The sequence below is a fragment of the Centruroides vittatus genome, unplaced genomic scaffold (genome assembly GCF_030686945.1).
Source record: "Centruroides vittatus isolate TY-2023 unplaced genomic scaffold, ASM3068694v2 contig_950, whole genome shotgun sequence".
Lineage (NCBI taxonomy): Eukaryota > Metazoa > Arthropoda > Arachnida > Scorpiones > Buthidae > Centruroides > Centruroides vittatus.
The window spans coordinates 1,093,658-1,118,007 of NW_027122629.1; the positions used below are offsets into that span (position 1 = coordinate 1,093,658).

Consider the following 24,350-nt stretch of genomic DNA (forward strand, 5'->3'; position numbering starts at 1 on the left):
TCTCTAATTAGTCTGGAAACAGAGGGACCTAATTCTTGCATTCTGTGAAAATGGGTAAGATTGGCTATAATGTAATAATTTTAATCTTCGCTATCGTTACTTTTCGCCCGAGCAGAGCCGGGCTTATCTGCTAGTGTATTTATATAATTTAATATATTGCTTATTTTAAAGTTTCATTGTTACTATAAATACATATATGAATCTGTTATTTATTAACACATAAAATATATATTTTGTGCATAATTGAAATTTAGAAAATTTCCTACATTATCCTTTTCTCTTCCTTTTTCTATTCCAGTAAATCACAGCTTTCTGTAAAATGAAAATAAAATATTATTTATAACATTATGAAATTCATAAATATTTCTTTTATCTGAAATATTCATATAAGATTATTTTATGAGTTAGGAAAATAAATGCATATAATTGATCAACAATTATTTATCATTAATGCTGTCATATAGTAACTATACTTAATCTATATAAGAAAGCTTAAATTTTACTATTTTATCATACATTTTATTATTATATTCTATTCTTTGATAAAATATAACAACAAAAAATAATCATAATCATAAATTATTATTAAGCTTTCACATTTTTATATGAAAAATAAGTGTATATAAATTATATATCTATAATATTCAGATGGATTTTTTCGTATTTCAATGAAACAAATTAATATGACAGTAAAAACAAATTCAAAAATAAACAAATAAAGTACACACATTGTTTTTTGTTTGTATTTTTGTACATAAACTTTCCAAAATATAGAAAAAAAAGATCATCTTGTTTTTATAAGAATAAATATTCTCAAGCAAAGCCATCAAAAGCTCAGTACGAAGCCTGGATGAAAAACAGGATCCTTTAGTCTTTGAACAAATGAAATACATAGAATGTTTCTTTATTGACTAGAAATTCCCCCATCAAGCATGATAGAATACTATTTATGAAAAAGTAGAGATTGAAGCTAACAGGTTCGTTAAAGCGTTACTTCCTATTGGATAATAAAATGTCACATGGTCACTATGGAAACATTTAAAAAAAATTTGTTATAGAAGTGATATGACAAAGCTATTTTTTTTAAAGTTTTAAATTTTAAATTTAATTAAGTACAGTATGAGAGTCGTTTATCCGAAAGCCAGTCAACCGAAACATTGGTTAACCGAAAGCTTTCCAGTCAGACTGTGTCGTGCTGAATCGAATGTTTTTAATACTAGATTAACTTCTAAAGTATAATTTTTTGTTTTTATATTTTTCAATATATTTATTTTGTTTGTACAAAATAAAGAAATAATTTTTAATGATACAATAGCCTCGATTATTATTATAAAAATTTTCGTTAGGCTTAAAATCGACGAAAATTCAACACGAAGCGACATGCAAACGGAGAAAAATTTCAACATCGGATAGTTTAATGTATTTTTCCATACATAACTGGTTATCCAAAAAAATCAGTTATCCGAACAATTCCAGCCCCCAATTGATTCGGTATAAACGACGCTCTACTGTATAGTTTAAAATATGCCATTTGCCAAAATATTTAAAAATGTGACTTAAAGGAATTTTTGTCATCAAGCATGAACTAAATGAAGTTGTTGCAAACATCACTGCAACATAAGTGTGATCACCAATACAAAATCAATAAAATGTTTATTCTATAGCTAATATTTCCATAAAATAAGTAGTCTAAACTTTCCATCATAACATAAAAGAACCAAAATTTCATCTGGATTGTACAAAAATTGCAGGACCTATGTGGAATTCAAACACACACACATAAAACAGCTTTTATATTATTAATAAATAGTCTTAGAAATTTTTTTTTAAATAAAAATTAATGCTAAATTTCTAGGGGTAGGAACTATTACAGACCCCTAAATCTCTGAGCCAGGGGAAAAATTCCCAGCTTCCCTCTCTCAACAACCATAATAATTGTAACTATTTTTTTACCAAAATGTGTGCTAACTTCACACCAGAGCTATTTTATCTTTTCTGCATTATTAAAATTATTATAAATATTAACAACAGGTTATTGAACCTACTTATTTTTTATAAATTTTATCTATCTTGTAAGGTTTTCTAAACAATAAAGATTCAGAAAAGACTTCACCTCTATTTCACAATTCCACCTTATATAATACCTGCCTAATTTTCAATATTATAGGATTTTTCAAAAATAATTTTTCAGTCTAATTCTGCAATCCTGTTCAAAAAGTTGTTCGTTAACTTAACAAATTAATTAGAGAAAAATTACTTTTCTCTATATCCGTGATTCTCAATCCACGGTCTGTGGAACACGGGTGCTCTGTGAAGCCACTTCAAGTGTTCAGTGAAAAAATCAAATATACAATTAAAAACTGTTGCAAAAGAAAAATCAATACAATGTAAAATAATTTTTTTATGCGAATGCCAATGTCGTAATCTACTAGACCCTGTGAGATCGATTTTAAAAAGGTTTGCCACCCTGCTTTAAAGCTAATGTATTGTAAGTGTTCCCTGTAAAATTGTCAAAGTTTAGTGTTCCCTGACTTCAAAAAGATTGAGAACCACTGCCCTGTAATCATCTGCAATTTTACTAAAATTCAGCAAATTCTATATGAATTAAGATACAATAATACCTCTGAATGAGACAGTTGAGATCTTATCAGAGGTGTAGGTTATATCCATAGGAGCAAAAATGTCAAAAGAACCAAACATTTACACATGACCCTTTGCGAGATACAGCTCCCCAAAATCAGCCTATATCCTCATCACATGAGATTGGGAGTTGCATTACTCCACAAAGACCATCTCATTTAATCATTTAGCCCATGCAACTATGCCAGCTTTGAGTAGCCCACGCAACTGTGGAGTACGAGTTTTAGGAAATGTGCGGGCTCTGAAGTGCAAGTGATAGCAAGCATCAAAGCATACGACATGCGAAACGTCAGTCAAGGCAAGTGATAGCAAGCCATGATCAACAGAGCACGGAGAATAGGCAGTTTACTGTTACTTGGTAAAACCTGACCTTTGGAGGCAAATATGTGGCAAAGGTTTCCACGTACAGGTACGTTCTTTTGACTTTTTTGCTCATACAGAGGATCTATAACTCTGGGGATGGAAAATCCCTCATTCAGAGTTCACATTTTACCCGAATTATCAAGTATATAATCAAAATAACAAATTACAAATACTCATTCATTTTAAAAATTTAAGATACATATTTAATTCTATGATTATAAAATTAAATATGAAAAGTTAACGAATCACCGACATACTCTTGCGCATTCTCTTCACACGTTACAACGAACCAACTTTATCTTCTACAGGTGTTTGATATGGAGATTTTAGCTCAAAAACGAACCAACTGTTTGAAAACAAAATTTTAAATAATCACAACCTACCATGGTTACGGATTCTTACATTTCACTGTTGCCATCTAAACTAAAAATTATTTTCACAAAATTTTAATATAAAAAATAATTATAATGATATTTAATAACTACATAATTCTAAAGTTATTAATAAATAAATTAAATTTAATAATATTAATCATTCTTAATCTGTTCTTACATTTTGGATAAAACTCAAATTTTTTCTTTCCCGATTGTTATGTATTGCGATCCTGTCTATTCTCTGAGTTTTTTTTTTCCTTCAAAATTTCCACGTTTTGAGATTTCCTGAATCCCAAAATAGTAAAAAAAGGGCAAAAAAATTTTCATGGATATCGTATGTATTGTACAGTACGCGTGTGTGTCGGCCGGATGGTCGAGCGGTCAAGTTGGCAGCTTACCGCTCTGGGGGACCCGGGATCGAATCCGGACGGGCCGAAAAATTCTGAGAATTTTTCGGGAGTGGTCCGTTCGTATATGTCAGGCCCCGTCCCTCGCCACCCGGTCGCCCCATTGTGAGCCTGGGCGAACTCATAATGGGCTTGCTAAAAGAGGCCCTCTTAGTTTCACAGGGCGGAAAGAGTTTAAAAAAAAAAAAAAAAAAAAAATACGTGTGTGTGTGTTGGCATCTTCTTCGTTTTAATATTTCAGGATGGGGTCATGATTAATAGGGAAGGTCTAAGCGCGTGGATCGCCTCTGGTTGCTGACGTTTTGGATTTTCCGTTTCTTTCTTCACGTCAACAAAACCACCATTTTGATTGTGGGAATGCTTTTTGCTAGCATAACTATATTTGAAGGAAATAAAAGAGCTATGCATTAATGGGAAAGAACGTCGGAAAATTAGTAAGTTGGTGTAGTTAATTAATAGAAAAAAAAAGTAAGTCAATTGAAAAAATGCATAATACAGTTATATCATTTAATCTTAAATTGCATATTTATGTTACATAAGCAGTAAGAACTTAATTTGTCAAAAATTCTGAATTCATTCTATAATCAGTTATTTTATTAAAAATCGTGTAATTAAAATTACTGCATTAAAAATATTTGAAAAAAATATAAATAAAATTTTTCTTTTCTGAAAAAAATTATGAAGAATGTGTAAATAAACTAATGAAATCAAAGCATATTTTGGGTTCTGTATCTCTACTTTCTTACTATTGATTTTATTACATTTTAACTGTTTGTACACGTTTCCCTTTTCTTATATTTGTATATTTAAAACAAAAAATTAAAATTTATTTGTTCGAACTTCGAAACTTTCTTTTTAAAAACATTTATAATGGCCAATATAATCGTCTTGCTCTGTTACTAACGCTTTCCATCCTGTGAGCGCTACGACGAATGAAATCCACAATGGACTTTATAGTAAGTCCATTGTGAATTTTGCCATGCTCACAAATGGAGAGGCCAGATAATGAGAGACGGAGCCCGACATATCCTGCAAACCACTACTCTGAAAAATTCGCGCGATTTCTCGACCCGTTTGGATTCGATTCGGACGCATCGAGGATAGAATTCCAGAGCGATAGGCTATCACCTTAAACACTCGACCATTGGGTTACAAGATTCTAGCCCTTGAGCAAGCATTAGTTCTAAATTATGCCACTAAAGCGAACAGCATCGATGGCGGGCTAGATATGTGTCAGTTTCGAGTCATAGTTACAAATTATGAATGATTTATCCATAATTTATATTAGTTAAAAGTGAAAATAAATGAAAGTAATGGATAGACATCTTTCTTAATAATGAATTTTTTCATAAAAAAAATAATACTGTAAGATTATGAGATGGAATTATGAATAAAATAAAACATAAGGGAACTTAAAATTTTATATTCTTCCACTGAGAAGTGCGATTATTATTAGTAATTGAACGTTCTGTAATATGCCTAAGTATATTGCCTAAATAAATATTATTGTTTGCATTAAATATAAATTCATTACTCACATGACTTACGCAACCATAATATTGTCTGGCTAACATTATTTTGGAAAGAAAACTTGGGAAAGTTATAGAGAAAAGACAGGGTTCAAGACAGTGCCGTCTTTAGAACGTAAGGGGCCCTGGGCCAGAAGATTGTTGGAGGCCCCCCATGAAGAAACAGAATCAATATTAGATTACAGACCTAGGGGTCGCTGGTGTAGCTAGCACGGGTGAGACCGGTTACGGATATCGTGCTATCACCCTTTTAACATATCCCAGAAAATCTGTTGATTTTTACTTTTATTTTAGCCAGTGAGATTTTTCACCCTGTACTCAGCACTTCACACTACGTGTTGGAGGAGTAATTTCAATCGTATTATTAATGGTTTCTTCATTTCAAGTAACCTATTTGTTCTCTTTGTAACTTTATTACTTTCGGATTCAGGGGCCCCTACGACCTCGGGGCCCTGGGCCCGGGCCCCATAGGCCCTCCCCTAAAGACGGCACCGGTTCAAGACTAAAACCTCTCACTCGCACTTAATGTTTACTAAGGGGAACTACTCTTTTTTCTTTCTTAATCAGCGCAACTTTAAAATTACTTGAAATCTCAAAAATCATGTCTGGTCACTTTAGCTATTTTAGAAGCTACTTTAAACCTTGAGAAAAGCTTAAAATAAAAAATAAAAACTTATATGCACATAAATTTTGATCGTTTTATGGAGTATATGCAATTTCTAAACATTTATTATTTTCTAAACAAATCACAGCATACTATATAATTGCAATATAAAATCCTTATATGCAGTATTTTTCAACATTAAATAGTAATGTATTTAATATTTTTCCATCTCATTAAAATATAAAAGCAGATATTATTACAACTTGAGATTTGATCCTAAGTTGTTTTTATAATAAATAAAATGTCAAGTGGGTATGGTATGGCTATCATCCCTATTGTTCCTGTCCAGATCTGTCCCTGATAGAACAATATACTAATATTAGGAACGTCAATGTTGAAACAGCGGTACAATACTATACTACAATGTTTTAGGGGTTTGATGTCATTTAGCCTCTATACTCGTGATTTCATTTGCGTTAATTTCCATTGAAAATAAGATTTGAGATCGAAGACAAAATAATGTTAGCAGAAAACAAATTACAACAAAAAATCCAGTTAAATATACAAGAAAATGCCAAATCTAATAATAAGTACAAATAATTTAATTTTAATTCCAAGTATATAAATTACAGAAGTTAACAATTCAAATATACATCTATCATTATTTATCAGCTTTCCAGGAAAAAGTTTTCATTTAAATACTGTATGTAATATCATGTATCTTGCTGAAGTGTGACAACGTTTCTTCTTTTTTATATTTACCCGAACACAAACTACATTTAAATAATTTAAAGAAAAATACTTTATTGTTCATACAAGGCTTATGAGAACTTTATTCTTAGGCTTATTGCGGATTCTAGCCAGGATGACCAAATAGTGAGGAATGGAGCCCTACATATCCAAAAAATAGGGTTTTTAACCTGTCCGGATTCGATCCCGGGTTTCTCAAAGCGGTCGGCTGCTACCTTAATCACTTGGACATCCGGCATGGAGCGGCAGGGTGATGAAGAAAGGGTGCCCAATATATCCGAATAGATCCCCGAACACTAATAGTTAATTAATCGTGGGTTCGCGCCTCGCTAACAGACTAGGCACGTGGAGTTTTGCAGGTTTTCTACTCATCAGCAACGCCTAAATAGGGGTCGTTTTCCCATTAAAAAAAACTTTCCGGGAGGGAATCCAGATCCCCCATGTGTTGTGTTGCCTTAATCGAACCAAAACTAAACAGATCCCCATAAAAAGTTCTTAGGATTGCTCGCCTGAATTCGTTCCTCAGTCCCCAAAGCGTTAGGCTGATGCTTTAATTAAGCTGTAATTTATTGTTCGTATGTTTTTTATCTCGCAAGTCTACTATGTATGTATGCAAGGAGGACTGTACTGTACTTCAAAGCAATGCTTTTTCAAGAAACAAGGAAATCTTTACATCTTGAAATGCCATGATAGAATGGCTTGTTCTAATAAATGAACTGAATTAATTAATGAACTTTTAACAGTGGATGAAGTTAAATGATTCTTTACAGTTTCCATATTAGTAATACAAGTTTTAAATAGCTATACATACCGAATATTAATAGAAAAAGATAATGTATACCACTGTCTATCGGTGTTATGTAAAAATAATTTCTTTTGCGAGTACTACGACAATATATAACTGTCCTCTTCAGGCAGAATTGTTCATAGAGAACAAAACATTTGAAATTCAAGAAAAAGAACTCAAACATCAACCAACATTTCTTAAAATTGCTTGTCCTTCATGCACATAGAAAATTTAAATTATACATATGCAATTTACAAGATTATACAAAAATATGATATATGTAAAAGAAAAACATCAAGAATAAAATTGGGATAAAATAAAATGCATAAATAATAATAAATTAAAAGTCAATAAACAAATAATAAATGTATAGCAATGCAATGCTGCTATGAGGTGTTTTATCAGATGCCATGTGATTTACAACTTTAGAAGATTAAACAGTGTTATCCACAACTCAGGTATATCTAGTGTGGGAGAATTCCATCTCAACAATGCCACCATGCAACAGATCCAGATATTATGGCAAACTTCACCAGAACACATATTATCCTCAGCTCTGCCCACCTGGAACACCTCAAATGGTTGGAGGCTATTGAAATATTTAAGGCTGGATGCAGAACCACCTGCATTAATTTTAAAGAGGAGATGTCCCTTTCAGTGGCATGGTAGGTCCTAATGGACAATAGTATTTAATTTTGCAATCAGATGTAAAGTGGAATGCATGCACTTTTGAAACTCATCGTGTTGTTCAATATTTAAAAGTCTTGCATGCGCATGTGGTGTCCCAGATCGAATACCTTTCAAACTGTATTCGAATATTAACGGCCAGCTTGTATGGAATGAAGGTAGAAGCCTGAGAAAGAGCACAGAAGGGGCTTCGAAAACATTTGCAGTTATCGAACATAAGCACTCTGGTTATTTGGTTAAAGTAAGTCGATCCTGTGACATATATTTAACCTGGTGTGTGGTGAAGTTAAGTATTTTTGTGTTGTATAATTTTGTAAATTGTATATGTGTAATTTAAATTTTCTATATGCATGCAGGACAAGCAATTTGAAGAAATGTTGGTTGATGTTTGGGTTCTTTTTCTTGAATTTCAAATGTTTTGTTCTCTATGAACAATTCTGCCTGAAGAGGACAGTTATATACCGTTGAAAGTACTTGCAAAATAAATTATTTTTACACAATGCCAACAGAGAGTGGTATAAATTATCTTTTTCTAAGTTAAATGAATGTTAACATTTTCAACTTGGGTGTGGACAGTGAAAGTGGAATAATTCACCTTTTGACTGTCCACACTCGAGAATGGCCTGTTAACTAGGTCAAAAATGTTAGTAATCTTTTTAAAATGCTGTTAAAGGAGCATTAAGTAACTTAGTTGAGTGGCTAGTTCATCATATTTAGTAATAAATAAATGAGGAACAAAGAGTGTAGATTGCTTACTAATAATAATTATTAAAATATTATACATAATAGTATTTTTGCCAATTACAATTGTTAATTTTTTTCCCTAGTTATATCTAGTTTTTACTAACATTGTATTTTAATGGTGAGAAATTTTTAGTACTGTTTCTTACTACTAGATATTAAGTACAGAGTTTTTAGTGAATACTATTGATGTCAACTGCATTCCCTACATCTAGTTAATTGTAGATTTAACTAGTTAAATCTATTTTTAACAAAGACCTTTCATTAATTATAATTTTGCCTAGTTAGTTTGGATTCTAACAGATTTTGGGTTTGACTATAATATGCATGTATGTATGTATGACTTTAATGTTAAAATATATTATTATTATATTATTCATTTATCATTTTAAGTTTATTTTTTTCTTTAAATTTTCAACTCAATTCAGAGGTTTGTTTCTGTTGTAAGCAAACTTGAATAAATTTTTTCTATTTCTGAAAATTTATACATATTTTACACAGCATTATTAATAATATTGTTTTGGTGGTTGCGTATTAAATTACTTAAAAAATGAAAAATAATTATATCATTCGATTTCTAGATTTATTTTATATTTTTAAAATAATTAATTATTTCCCGGGATCCGGGAAACAGTTCACTTTTTTCCCAAAAGACCGGGAAATGAGAAACCCTAGCGTGTGCCTATCTGCTTGTGTGTGTTGAAATTTATTCACTAATTCATTTTGTGCATTAATTAATGACAAACAGTTATTGAAACTGCTATTTAATTTATCTTCGTAAATGTATTCTTCATTTGTAAATTAAGAATATTATAAATGGGTTTATACTATAATACTAAACACTATAATACTCAGGTTACGAGACCCATAAAACAGACTAATCACACATTGGTTACTAATTTGTTGACACTTATACTACTGGTAGTAAGCCAAAATGCATTTCGACCGTACGATCCTCTTCAGTTGGTTATAATAACGACGTAATTAGGCCTATTGCTAAAAACACAGATTTAACAAGTATTAAAATGCATTTGTTGTTAAAATAATAGATTTAACTCGATTATGGTGTTCCACAACTCTAATACAGAATATATACTATAAATTTTTTTAAAAGAATGAGGTGACCAACCCAATACAAACAACCTAAAATTTATTCATTAGTGATCCGACGTATGTTCGTGTGTTTTCCCCCTTCTTCCGCCAGCTAAACATTTAGTGTACTGCCATTGTCTTGTTAATTGTCAATTGTAGATGTGTGTATGTTCGCGTATATTTCGTTTAATATCTCAGGATGGGTCGAGTATTACAACAAATAAGAAATTGTGCCAACTGTAGTACGATGTTGTTTCATAAGAAGCGTTGTAAAGACCAACAAGTTCAAATGGTTAGATCTTGTAAAAAAAAAAAAAAAAAAGTAAAAACAATACGGAGTCAAAAAACTCTTCATGAAAGAAATAAGACAGAAATAATGAATGGATAATAAAACAGGGACACAAGGAAGAGAGAATTGGAACGAAAAAGTCGGAAACAGAAAGGAGTGGAAAAAAATTACGTTTGCGTGAAAAGACTCGTAATTCAGGGAACGAAAATATATCTTTCATTAAATTTAAACTATTATTTTCAATTTAATATTTATAATTAATTAGTGTAATTATATATTAAAATGTATATTTTGATATAATCTACTTACACTTTGACGTTCTTCTCGAGGTAATTGAAAGGAAAATTGATTTAATTCATCGAAGAGCGAAAATGCCTATTAAAATGTGCATGCCTAAGTTAATTTTCAAAAAAACATATGATTTACATTCATTGAAAGTATCATTTTTACCTTGTTTGCCATTGAAGTTGTTGCCAGAGCAGGTAAGAGCATTAACAGAAACATGAATAGAAATTTCATAATGTAACTGATTCTAGTGTCTAGATTTTGATTAATAGTGACTATGTAATATGCCGAGATGCAACAAACTAAACCGTTAGATGTAAATATTCTAAAAAGTTCGACAGAAAAGCATTTATTCAACAATTCTGCAATATTGAATAGCTTGAAGTAACATGCTAAGAAATATACAACAATAAACGATTAAGCTAGGTATTACCAAGTAACAAGAAGATATTAAAAAATCTTGAATGAAGTGTAAAGTGGCCAAAATAGGTCCAGAAATTGATGAATCCAAGGGAAACCACGAACTTAATTCAGTCGCTAACTTATCGCTTTTCATAATAGAACTGACTAAACAATTAACAAAGATGCTGATGTGAACCAATATAACAGTTATTGTCAAAACTAAAAGCGATATAGGTCTGGTCCATTCTTCAGATTTTTCGTATTCGATGCACATCCTTAAATTGAAAATTCATATTAATTAGTATATTTTTATAGCTTTCGAAATGAAATTCTTACCTGATTAGTTCCAATATATCTTTCGCTTTACAGAATAATGTTATTTTGCACGTAATAATTGCCGTTTCTGCCACCGCAATATTAGAGAATGGAACTAGATTAGACATCGTCCAAGTAAAATCTTCCGGTATTAGCATTGATATGCTAATTCCCATTGCAGCTATTAAGGTTAGTAGCCCATAAAATGTTTTCAACTCAATCCTGTCGCATTTAACTTAATACCGTTCAAATGAATTCCGTTCAGAAAATTACAACCAATGAAAGTATGGATACAAAGAATATTTTTGAGATAAAGAAAGAAATATTTTTGTTTATTTCTGTAATTATGAATTGCATTAACCGTTGTTTCTGTAGTTCTTTTCATATTATACGACTATGCTCGAGAGATGCGAGTATAAGTCAGGATGAATACGACCAGATTAGATTTTATTGCGTTGATTCACGATTGTTATGAAAATTACTAAGTGAAAAATCAATAACTTGTTAACATTTGTATTGCATTTGCTAATTGATAATCAATACTTTAATTCTTGCGAATCCCAATCGAAAAAAAAAATATTGTTATTGTTCTAGCGATACTAAATACTAATTAGTGGGAAATTAGAACAAGGTAATTGATACGTGCAATGAAAAAAAAAATAAATATATATATATAATTTAAATTCATTCTTATTTTAGAAATAATTTCAATTATTTAATTTTTTTTTAAATTAGAAAATATCATAATCTACGACGTAAAATATGCAATTTCAATTGAGCATTGTTAGTTTAAAACAAAAATTATTTATAAACTTTATGCTCAATGTACCGAAACAATAATAAATTCTGATAAAAATACTTACGGACATTAGATTAAAAAGTATCCCGTAAACCAGCTACTAATTAAATAATAATAACTAAATGAATTAAAAGCACAAATTAATAAGCACTTTAGTCCCTGTCTGAAGACCAAAAATCCATCCGGGCGGTGGAAAAATTCATTTTTTGTGGGTGGTCTGTTCCAAATAAGGCAGACCCCGAGCTTCACCATTTGGTCGCCTTGGTCGAGATCTTGGCCGAACCCACAAATGTATAAGGAAAAAAAACCTTTGTGCTCACAGGACGTGAATAGTTTTAATAAATACTTCTTGAATCTATAAATACTATTATTAAGTTTTTAAAGAAAAAAAATTACTGCAAAAATTTGTAAAACTTATGAGAAAACTGATCAAAATAATAACATTTATTTATTTATTTTAATATTACAAACAATAACGATTAAGGCCTACTTTAACACTTAAAGAATTTCTAATAACTTGTCTTCAGAATAAAATCTACAAAATTTTTCGATGACATCGAATCATTTTATTATATCCAATTACAGCAGTTTCTAGAAATAAACTGGAGAAGGTTCTTTCTTGCTCGACTTTCTGGGCACACGAACAAGTAATTAAAGGAACCAGCAAGGAAGTCCGATAATTTTCAATCATACCACGATTCAGGGCCGGATTTACCAATCCAGGGGCCTTGGGCACAAATTCGGTGGGGGCCCCCTTTAAGAGTAGGCAAATTTGATGATTTAGAAAAATTACACAAAATACTGTACTTTTAACTAGATTTCAACTAGGAAGTTGTAAATTTCATTTAAAAATAAGGTTATTGTAAACATACATATATTTTATTGTGTAAAACTAATTATTTTAATTTAATTGAAAAATACCTTTGTAAAATTTTTTCCCGAAATTTTCCGATGTTTCATAGGTTTTTTCCCGGGTTTGGTTTTCTTTGCCTGTGGCCCTCATGATTAGGCCACACTAGGCTGTCGCAGTAATACGAAAAAAAAATTATGTTTAAACATAGTTTTGTGCGGGCCCCTATTTTGTGGGAGCCCTGGGCACAAGCCCCAAATGTCCTTATGTAAATCCGGCCCTGCCACGATTTACAATTTAAATAATAATAAAGGTTCAAAAGGAGTAATTTTGTTGAATTATAATAAATTTTTCTATTTAGAGAAAAATATTTAAGTTAAAAAAATAAAATAAATAAAAAACTAAGACACTAGCTCAAAGTTAAAATTGTGTACTAAGAGCTATATGTTTTAATGATATAATGAACATAAACACGCACACACACACCTATACATAATTTTTTAAGGGTTTTTTACTTCCCAAGCAGTAAAATATATCATAGAGAAAGTATGCTCATCGGTCAAATTTTAATTTCCCCCGATGTTTTTGCATTTTTTCGACGTTTTGAAACACAAAACACGTAAAATGTTAAAAAAAAGTCGGGAAGGGATCATGCTCGACTTTCCCGATGTAACAATTTCAAATTATCGCCCTTCACACTATTCTCCGGTAACTTAAAATCGCGGTCAGCTTATAGGAAGATAGAATGGAATCAATTTGAAATTACCTTTGTAGATTGATAGTGATTTTAAGCTATTCCTACGATTTTATATTATCCTCTCAAATAATTTATATTTAATTAGATACAAATATATAATAATAATAATAATAAACTGGTCGATTGGACTAAGTGGCGTTAAAATCAATGCTTACAATCAGCAGATCTCCATACAGTCGACTCCGCATAAGTCGACACCCCAAGGGGAAGTGGGAATGTGTCGAGTTATCCGATGTGACGACTAAAGCGAAGTTGGAAAAAAAACCACAAAACTACGATTAATAAAATACAGTAGTGCGTTATACAGTAGTATAGGCTTACAATACATTGTGTCCTCCATTTACAATTACTGTGTAGATGAAAAACTGAAAAATTCGTTTAGTGTTGTTTGTTTCGAGCACTTAACTGTCTCGACTTTCTTTTTCAACGATCACGAACGCCTTTAAAATATCATCTTCGCGATTGTCAATTGTTGGCAAGTAACGTCTAAGGATTCTTAATGCCTCTGGCATGAGAAAATACGAAATTGGATTCCGGTGTGACGTTGATGTAGATTGTATATTTTCTTTTTGTTTATCTGTTATTATTTTATACATAAAAATACATAACATGTTAAGACATTCTTGTTAATATGTATATATATTAATAATATTAATATATTATTATATCATTAAATATATTAATTATATATTAATAAATAAATCGAGTCCCCCTCCTGGAAAAAAAATCAGTTCGCACTACACGTGCGGAGTGAATTCATTTTTTCAGTAGGGGGTGACGACTTATCGGAGTGTAGGACGGCAAAAGTATGTCGACTTATCCAGTGGTGACGAGTTAAACGGTGTCGAGTAAACCGGAGTTTTTTTTTAACATTAATGCCTATGTAAGTCGGCCGGGACCACAGAAACTGACTACTTAACCGATGGTGTCGACTTATGCGGACTCTACTGTATTTTCTGTTATATTCTGTAACAGCCGGGAAAGTAAAAGTCAAATGCAAACAAAAACAAAAAAATCAATTTTATGTAATGAAATAGTATTTTAGTTTTTCCTATTAGTATATATTAACAGTTAGTTTATGATTTAATAATATGTAATGGAATTGTTGTTATGGCATTCATTAAATATAAATAACGTATAAATGAAAATATAGCGTAATTATCTTATAACTCACAAATCCAAATAAACAATCCGAGTTCGATAGAATAATTCAACGTTTCAAAGAGAAGAAAATGCAGGATCGGAAGAGACATATTCACAAAAGTTCTTACTTTTTTCGAGGTTTGAGATTGTTCAGTTGTATCGATTCATTATTCGGTTATTGTTTTGTTGATTCGGTTTTATTTGGGCAATTTTACAGTTTTAAAGTAGGAAAATTTACAATATTTCGATTTTTAATTGTCATGTTTTCGGCTTGTTGGTTTCTTTTCGATTTTCTGTACAATAATTATAAAATAAGAGCTTATCTTACTTCTCCATCTTTAATTATTTCTGTTTTCGTAACGTTTGTTATTCGTTTTTCTGCTTTTCTCTCTCGGTTATTATCGTTCACCGTTACTTGGAAGTATTTAAAATTTATAAAACTTTGCATAAAAATGGAGGAAGCTTTTGATATTAGTAAATATTGTTACAGACTTTACGCAACATCATTTTTAATATTTTTTACCAAATTAGTGTTGGCTTATATCAGTTTTACCCAACTTTTCTCTATACATAAAAGCGTATTTGCAAATGTCCAAACCAATTATGACTATATTACTATGATAATTTATTATTTTGAGGTTGTAAGCGCTAAAATTTTACTTACTGTTATTCCTTCTATTATTTTATATTGCGGAATTTTTTATAGTGTTATAATAATGGATTTAATAGACAAAATAAATAGTTTATCTCCGAAATGCAATGAAGACAGAGTTTTAAAAAAATTAGATAAGATTAAATTTTTATACATAGACATGTGCAATTGTGTTAGCGAACTCGATAATGTATTTTCTATAGAGATATTAAGACATTACATATTAAATGCTATAGTTGTTGCCTTATGTATTCCTTTGGGTTTATATCAAGAAAAAGTTTCACCCAAAGATGATGTGATTTATACTTTTGTTACAGAGTTTTTCATAATTCTGTTTCCTGGGATGGTTACAGGTTACTTGAATAAGAAGGTAGGAATTTTTGTTATATTTTAAATTAATGTTTTATTTCTATTTTTAGTGTCTTTAAATCAAAGTTTTGTGATGATAAAAAATTTGCATCGTAATAAAAACCAAAACTGATAATGTGGAATCGTAAATTAAAGCGGTTTGAATGAAACAATAGAAATTTAGTTTAATAAGCGGAATCTATTATAGTATGTATATAATTAAATACAAAATATACAAAGGTGCAGGAATAACAGGGAATTAAAATTTATACATCTTCACACTATGCAACGGAAAATAATAGCTATAGCATGATATATAAACTTTGTAGACAGATTTGCACGTAAGCTAGGAAGCTGCAGGTTAGGGTCTCGCATTTTTTAGCGCTATTATTTGCTGAAAGAGAAGGGTTTGTTGTATATTAAAGGTCAGGACAGTAACAAATCTAAGTTTAGCTTTATTAAAATGTAAAGTAGAATGTAGGAAATTGTAAGGGTAACAACTGTCATAGTACGATAAATAATGCAATGATTTAGGTCTTTAAATTTAAAACTATTTAAAGGCGTAAAGAAGATTAACATTTCTTGATTACAATTACCGTTCAGTAGTTTCCTTTTTTGTGAATAATCACAGCAATCTACTTCCCAGAGAATTAATCAATTCTTGAAAAATTCTAAGAGCGATAATTATGATGATCGAATCTTACGGCATCACTGAATTTAAATAGAAAATGAAATTTATATAACGTTCATTTATTACTTGTCATATTTATCATTTTCTATCATTTTGGAGACCAATGAGTTATATAATGTCAAGGAAAGAATGACATGTGACCCATATGACCTGAAATAATGTAGACATTTAATCTTCTAGAAATATGAGAAGATATCGAATACTGCTGAAAAATTCTTTCTTGATGTCTTGTTGAAAACAAAAAACGAATTTTCTCCATTATCGTTAATTAAGCATCTATCAGACTAAATAATCTCTTGTAATCGTGTGTTAATTATTACTAATTATCCTCTGTCAAATTTAAATATCAAAATCCATGATGTAGGAATATTACACATATCTTCGTACTGTAGTTATAGTAAATTTACAGTAATTACTAAATATTCAAAATTATGACTAACCAGAAGAACTTTAAACGTCTCCAGAAACAATACTATTCTGACCGGTTTTTTATGTGGAAAAAAGACTCGACCACTCTACTGGATATTATAAAATGCAGTCATGCGTATATATGTTTTTATTACAGTGGCTAACAGCGATTTCTTTCGTGGTTTATAGAATCTTCACTCACTTCACGAATAGTAAAAGAAAGTAAAAAAAAAACAAAACCATAAACTGTATAATAATTTTCCTTTTTTTCTTTTTTGCCAATTCTAAATTAATATCAAGGGCGTCGCCAAGGGGGGCAGAGGGGCAGCTGCCCTCCCCTAGAAATTCGAAAAAATTATTTAAATGCTAAGTTTTAATTAAAATAATCCTCTTAGGCTTCTTGTAAGTTAGAAAATGTTTTAATTAAGATATTTCTTTTCCGGTACATAGTAAGTGACTAAAACTTCATGGATCGTTTTTATTTTACCTACATACAATTCATATCCCCTATCAATTTACATCATCTTGCCTCCCCTGGCCCATTGGCTGGCGTCGTCCTTGATTAATACATCGATTCTTTTTATTTAATTGAAGAACTCTAGTTACAAAATACGGAAATTGCAAAAGATTTATAATTATAAATAATATTTTAGTATATACTAGCTGAACTGACTATAACCCTAGAATTTACGAATAGTATTGGCATACATTTAATCTTTATTTTGCAGAAATTCGTTGCATAATTATTTCTTTGGACGCCTACCAGTGCCTGAGTGGATAAAACCACCGAATATGGCTAGATGGCCGCGGTTTCCTTCACATATCTAACACCTAAATAGGGGCCAGTTTTCCCTTGAGAGTTTCCATCCCCCTTAGCAGATCGCCCAAGTGCCGAGTTGCCTTATTTTATCAATCTAACCTATTTATACAAAGTCTATTTAAATGTCTTTACGAGCTTTTATTGTTGACGAGATACACCGGATTATCATATCAATGCATTTACAAAAAAAATCCAGCAAAGAGTTAATTTTCCCCGGCAACATTTAGTGACGCCATCCATTATCATATTTTATTTTAATAGTTTTTATATTTTTAACCCTTATAAAATGGTAAAAAGCCTAATTTTCAGGGTAGGGATGGAGTTTATAAAAAAATTGTAAATGCCAATAACCAGTAAAAACGTCATTAAGTCTGACTCTAATGGAAATACACACCGATTCCCTATACGTCCCCACTCCCTCGACCCTTAATCACCAAAATGTAATAGTATCGATCCCCCGTAATAAACAACTCTTCCTGCAAAATTTCAGAAATATTCGACAAAAAGTACAGGAGTTATTAAAGCTTCAAAGGGGATGAACAAAATCGTGCCACACAAACACACACATGCACTAACATCCGTACATACAGAAAAAAAAAACCTGAATTTTTTTGCATTTCTCGATGTTTCAAGGTGTCCTGAGTTCAAAAATGTAAAAATCTTGGGAGAGGGTAATTTTTGACCGATCTCCATACTTTCCCTCCGTTATACATAACAACCAGTAAAGTAATAAGTGGGAATATAACTGTCGTTAAAAATTTCATCAGTTTGTTTAGTGAATTATATCTTTATATCCACGTAATACGAAACAAAGTGTATTTTTTATTTTGTTCACGCACTACTAGAATTTGCATTACATGATGTCTTGCAATAATTTCCTCGTACCAAACTTTTAGCATTTAAATTTATCAAAATCTCTATAAACTACTTAAATTTATAAATATTTACAGAAAAAAGTACGTGTTTTCATAGATACGTAGCAATTTATTTCCTTATAGATATTGCTATAATTATAATGATAACTTCCGTCTTTCTAGTGTGAAGCTTTTGTATCTGAGATGATGGGAATATTTCAAAAATGCAAATCACTAGCAGGAAATGAAGAAGTAAGTTCACAAAAAAGATAAAATATAAGCAAATTATATATACTCACTTATATATTAATACGAAATTAATTTTCTAGTTAGCTATATTTATATTAGCCTGCAATGACAAAAGAGCAGTTATTACGGGATGGAATTTCTTTAACGTCAACTTCCGATTATTAATAACTGTAAGTTGTTTTCAAAAATGTTTTATAAACTAAATATATTAATTAATATTAAAGAAAGGATTAAATATTTACAGCTTTCTGCAACTATTTTATCTTATGCGATTATCATTATTCAGGCCGAAAGAGATTCTTCGAAATTAACTTAAAAAAATTCGAAAATACGGTATCAACGAAAAAGGAAGCTTAAATTATTCGTCCGGTTTTTTAAGAGAATGAAACTCAGAAATTGATTTCAAAATTAAATGTTAAATGTATTCACATTTTACTATTTATTTGCACAAGAATTCAAGTTTAATGTTGTCTATCTGTTACATTCTATCTGATAGATGTCTTCTAGCAGCTGGCGTGAGAGGTGAGGGTTGGTGCTCGTGATGTCTCACGTTAATGCGCATTCGCACTTGCCTCGTTGCCAATGCATCGCTATGTCTCTGTTCAGAACATGGTTTTATTTAGGCTTAGGCAAAGCTAATGCCCTACTTACATTTATAACATGATCAGTGAATATTTACAAAACTGCACGGCTACCTTTAGCATTGGCTCGATCACATTCAACAGACAAATCACCCGTGGTTTCCCTCAAGGGTCTGTCTTCGGCCCCATTCTTTGGAATCTTATTTTTAATGATTTCCCAAATACAAACCTAGGTGGTGAATGGGTTGTAGCGTACGCCGACCACGCTATGATTCTAGTATGTGTTCGATCCAGGGCAGAAATAGAAAAAAAAAGGCAACCAACATTCTAGCTAAGGTAGTGGAGTGAGGTACAAACAACAAGTTGGATTTTAACCCCAAAAAGACTAAAGGTATTATCTTTACAAAACCAAGGGCTCCACACCTATACAGGACACCTACGATCCGTATGAGAAGAAACACTAGTGTACAGATTGTACAGTACCTTCACTAAAATACTTGGGCCTGATTTTACATCACAAGCTCAGCTGGATACCTCACATACAGTACATCTGTGATAGGATAAACCTACTTTTTAATACCATGTCAAGCGTAGCAAAAAGTAAATGGAGGCTTTGCTCAAAAATAATGAGCATAATATATGATTAGGTATTTATACCGATGATTAGTTATGCTGCTTCAGTCTGGTCTGACTGCCTCGGAATGGCGCATATTGATGGAAAATCGCAAAGTGCACAACGCAGAGCACTTATTTGTATCTGTAAGGCTTACTCTACAGCCCCCACCTCTGCGTTACAACTTTTGGCTGGAAAACTGCCCATCGAGCTTATCATCAGCTTAATCACACAAAGATGGCTCATCCGAGACGATCAAATCAACTCCAGCAATGGAATACCTCATGATAACATTGAACGCACCAAAAAGGGTGTCCCCAGCATTAACCCAGCTTACTGGCCTGATATCGCTGATCAACCCTGGCCCATACAACATCTAACCATATTTACAGATGGCTCAAAGAGCAATACGGCTGTTGGATGTGCTTTTGTAGTATATGCTAATAATAAAGAAACATTCACATATACAACTAGACTTGGGGAAAACTGTTTCGTTTTTCAAGCAGAACTCTGGGCCATTCTTTCGGCCATTAGATGGTGCGACTCCATGTATATTAGAATACAGTGGCGTGCTGTGACATTTGATGATAGGGAAGCTGTGTTTCTGTAAGAAGCCGACTTTCAGGGGCAATCAATTAATTGCGCGTCAGGGCCCGTTCGTATTCGTTTGTTCGATAAGCCAGTGAAAACCGTATACTTCTTTAAATGTATTTTTAATAGATTATCTGACGTACTTAATAAATAAGAAAGTTCAATATAATTACCTCCGTTATTAGATTCAATAAATTCCCTACGCCCTCTAAATGCCAATTCTTGCTTTGAGAAAAAACATATAACATCTATTAATTTAGATATATCTATTAATCGTAATTATCCTGTATAATTTTCAATATTTATTTTATATTGTCTACCAATGTTAAATTCTATTCCGCTTTGATTTCCAAATTGCTTCAATTTTACGAAAGAATCGTCATTTGTCATAAATTTTATCGTCAAAATGTCGAAATTTTTTGTTGACGTATTTATATTTAATTTAGGCATTGGTCTTTCTCTTTTAATAATGTTTTCTTTTTCATTATACGGTCTTGAGCCAAAACTTTTTTAAAATAAATTTTTGAATCACAAGCCACGATATAAAAGCTAAAATTAAAATTATCAGAAAAACTTACTTTGTAAAACAAAATGTGTGATGAATATACGTGCCTAGTACAAAAAATTTTTCAATTGTATGAATATACTTTTAAAGAAACTTATAATTAAATATAACTTTGTGAAGAAACGTACATAAAAATAACAAAATATTCTTTACTTTTTAAATCTTAAAACAATCCACTTAGTGAAATACTGTAGCTCCCTACGAGTGGCTAATGAATGGAATCAGAGACGGTCCAGGTAGGTGTGTGCGTGCCAAATCCCGAGGGTGCCGATACCGGTCAATGTCAAATGTCTCTTTTGTCGCATCACTAGTATATCTCAAAGGACGCGACAGGGTTGTTGTAGATTTTAAACGTTTCTCACCATAGCTGTAAAAATCTAAATATGTTAAACTTAACAGATTGTCCGTTGTTCGTTTTCTAACTAATTCGTTTTAGGACCGAGTGTTCGCGGAAATTTCCAAAATTTACAACTTTTCGGTCACTCTCATTGAACTGGAGAAATTTCAGTCTTTATTACATCTAATATTACGAAGAGATCAGACCCCACTGTACTCGGCAAGAGATTGGTTCGGTTAAGCTTCTGTTTAAGTAAAATTTCGGCTCTTTCATCAGGGTTTTATTTATGTTTCTAATTTCCTAATCGTTTAATTATTTAACTACTTCTTAAGTAGAAATAAGTCGAAACCGGTTACTTTGTACTCGAATATCTGTAGTCTTGGGAAAGAAGTGGAAAGAAATTTTTATGACAACCGATACATAAATCGTAAATTTAAGGAAAATAAATTCTAGAGCTTTTTTTGTACCATTGTACGTCTCATTCATTAAATTTGGTTGTAAATGATGCTGCCAAAGTAACAGTTAATTTTTTAACACTGTACTAGAATTGTACGCGTTTTTTCTCCATCCCCTTAGAGATGGGACATACTAAATCGTAATATCACCGGTTTAACATTGAAATCCGTAAGTAATATAAGATGGGAGAGCAGAATAAACGCAGAATAAATATATCAAATATTTTAATGAATTTTTTTTTTTTAACTCCTGTCAACTATACAGAACTATCATAAAAACATGCCAGTAAACTCCTATCGATTGGGTTAAGTTATAAATCTAGTCTAGGGTGGGCAACCTTTTTTAAAACGTGGGCCAGAATAAATTTTACGTTTTTTCCGCGGGCCGTAGTAGTCAATTGACGCCTTCTTGTGACTCGTAATTTTTTTAGTCTGCAAATATGAAATAAATAAATAAAAAATTAATTACTACATTTATTTCTCTTATCGTTTTCGAAAATTACAAAGAATTGGAAAATTAACTATTAATTAGTTATTTTTCCAATTTAATAATCTATTAAAGATCTCGCGGGCCGGATAGAAACTTTTCGTGAGCCGTAGCTGGCCCGCGGGCCGGGGGTTGCCCGCCGTTGATCTAGACAGCTCATGATTCACATAATCGGGCGAGGGTGGCCGAATATCTAGCAGGCGGCTAACAGCCCACAACCGCTCCGGGATATAGAGTTGGACGCTTTACGCGTGTGTCGCGTCTTCCAGCTAAACCGTGACGTTGGTGCTCTGTAAAACGCATGCGCCAATGCCTATAATCTGGCTGCTTGGAAGTTGACAGGCAGGCGGCTAACAGCTCAGAACCGGCCCGGGATATAAAATTGGACGCTTTACGCTTGTGTTGCTTCTACCAGCTAAACCGGGTGAGGTTGGTGCTCTGTAAACCGCATGTGCCAATGCCTATATAATCTGGCTGATTGGAAACTGACCCGGTTTCGACACTGCTTCCGCCACTGGATTATTCGAATATACAATAGCAATCTTATCGTTTTTTTTCACATGTAGTATAGAAATTTGTAAAAGATAGTTATAATATGCAGTTATAATAAAATATTAATTTTAATTAATTCAAAGTACGTTAAAATATGAAATTTATATTTTATAAAATACAGTCAAACCTGTTTTTATGCGCTCTTTTTATGTGCGATTTTTATTTGTGCGATTTTTTTTATGCGAATTTTTAATTTGTGCGGTTTTTTTTGTGCGATTTTTTATTTGTGCGGTATAGTTGGCGACTAGTCTCGTGCGATTCGTCATGTCTCACGTTGACTTATTATAGCTAAATAAACTTATTATAGCATAAATGCACTTATTATAGTAATATTATTGCATGAATATGCGAAAAATGAAATAATTTACTTTTTAAGTCAACAAAACACCACCTGGACAAAAATATGTAAAACAGACGATAGACCAGACGATGCAGTCAAGTGCTGACATCTGTTGTCAATAAATTCTATTTCGTACGGTTTTGAGTTATTTTCTATGTGAGACTTTTTTTATGCGGTCCCTGTTGACCGCATAAAAAAATTATTTTTTTAATTGTGTTGTGAAACTATTATTTACAGCCATTCGTGAAGTTTCGTGAGATTTTTTTAATGCGTTTTTTTTAATGCGGTTCCTATCCCTCCGCATAAAAACAGGTTTGACTGTACAAGGGAAGGTCATTGAAAGGTGGAATCGGCGCTTCCATCGCTTCTAATGACGGCACGCCACTGTTAGAATAGAAATAACTATCTTTACAGACTCCTACTCGTCTATGCAAGCCATTCACAACTTCTAGTGGCGTTCATCTATAGTCCACGATATCTTGCTGGAATTGGCCAAAGATATCAACAGGTATGCCGTCGTTTGGGTCAGGGGTCATGCTGGTGTTTCTGGCAACGAGCGGGCTGACCAACTTGCCCGCATGGCCTCTGAACTAGAAAGTAAACCAAGCTATATTGCCACTCCCCAATGTCACATCTTATGAGAACTTTATTCTTAGGCTTATTGCGGATTCTAGCCAGGATGACCAAATAGTGAGGAATGGAGCCCTACATATCCAAAAAATAGGGTTTTTAACCTGTCCGGATTCGATCCCGGGTTTCTCAAAGCGGTCGGCTGCTACCTTAATCACTTGGACATCCGGCATGGAGCGGCAGGGTGATGAAGAAAGGGTGCCCAATATATCCGAATAGATCCCCGAACACTAATAGTTAATTAATCGTGGGTTCGCGCCTCGCTAACAGACTAGGCACGTGGAGTTTTGCAGGTTTTCTACTCATCAGCAACGCCTAAATAGGGGTCGTTTTCCCATTAAAAAAACTTTCCGGGAGGGAATC

The 24,350-nt window shown here is 32.1% G+C and overlaps 1 protein-coding gene across 2 annotated transcripts in view; it reads right to left on the minus strand.

Annotated features, from left to right (window-relative positions):
• Nucleotides 1–3,316, minus strand: part of ash2 (Set1/Ash2 histone methyltransferase complex subunit ash2) — a 43,411-nt gene extending 40,095 nt beyond the window's left edge. The window contains exons 1-2 of one of the 2 annotated variants that reach the window (XM_067282303.1): nucleotides 3,261–3,316; nucleotides 267–312 (exon numbers count right to left, since the gene is read on the minus strand). The gene's annotated coding sequence lies outside the window, so the exon portion shown is untranslated. Of the gene's footprint in view, nucleotides 1–266; nucleotides 313–3,252 lie in introns of both variants that reach the window. The other variant, XM_067282304.1, reaches the window with a different exon arrangement.
• Nucleotides 3,317–24,350: the final 21,034 nt, after the last annotated feature.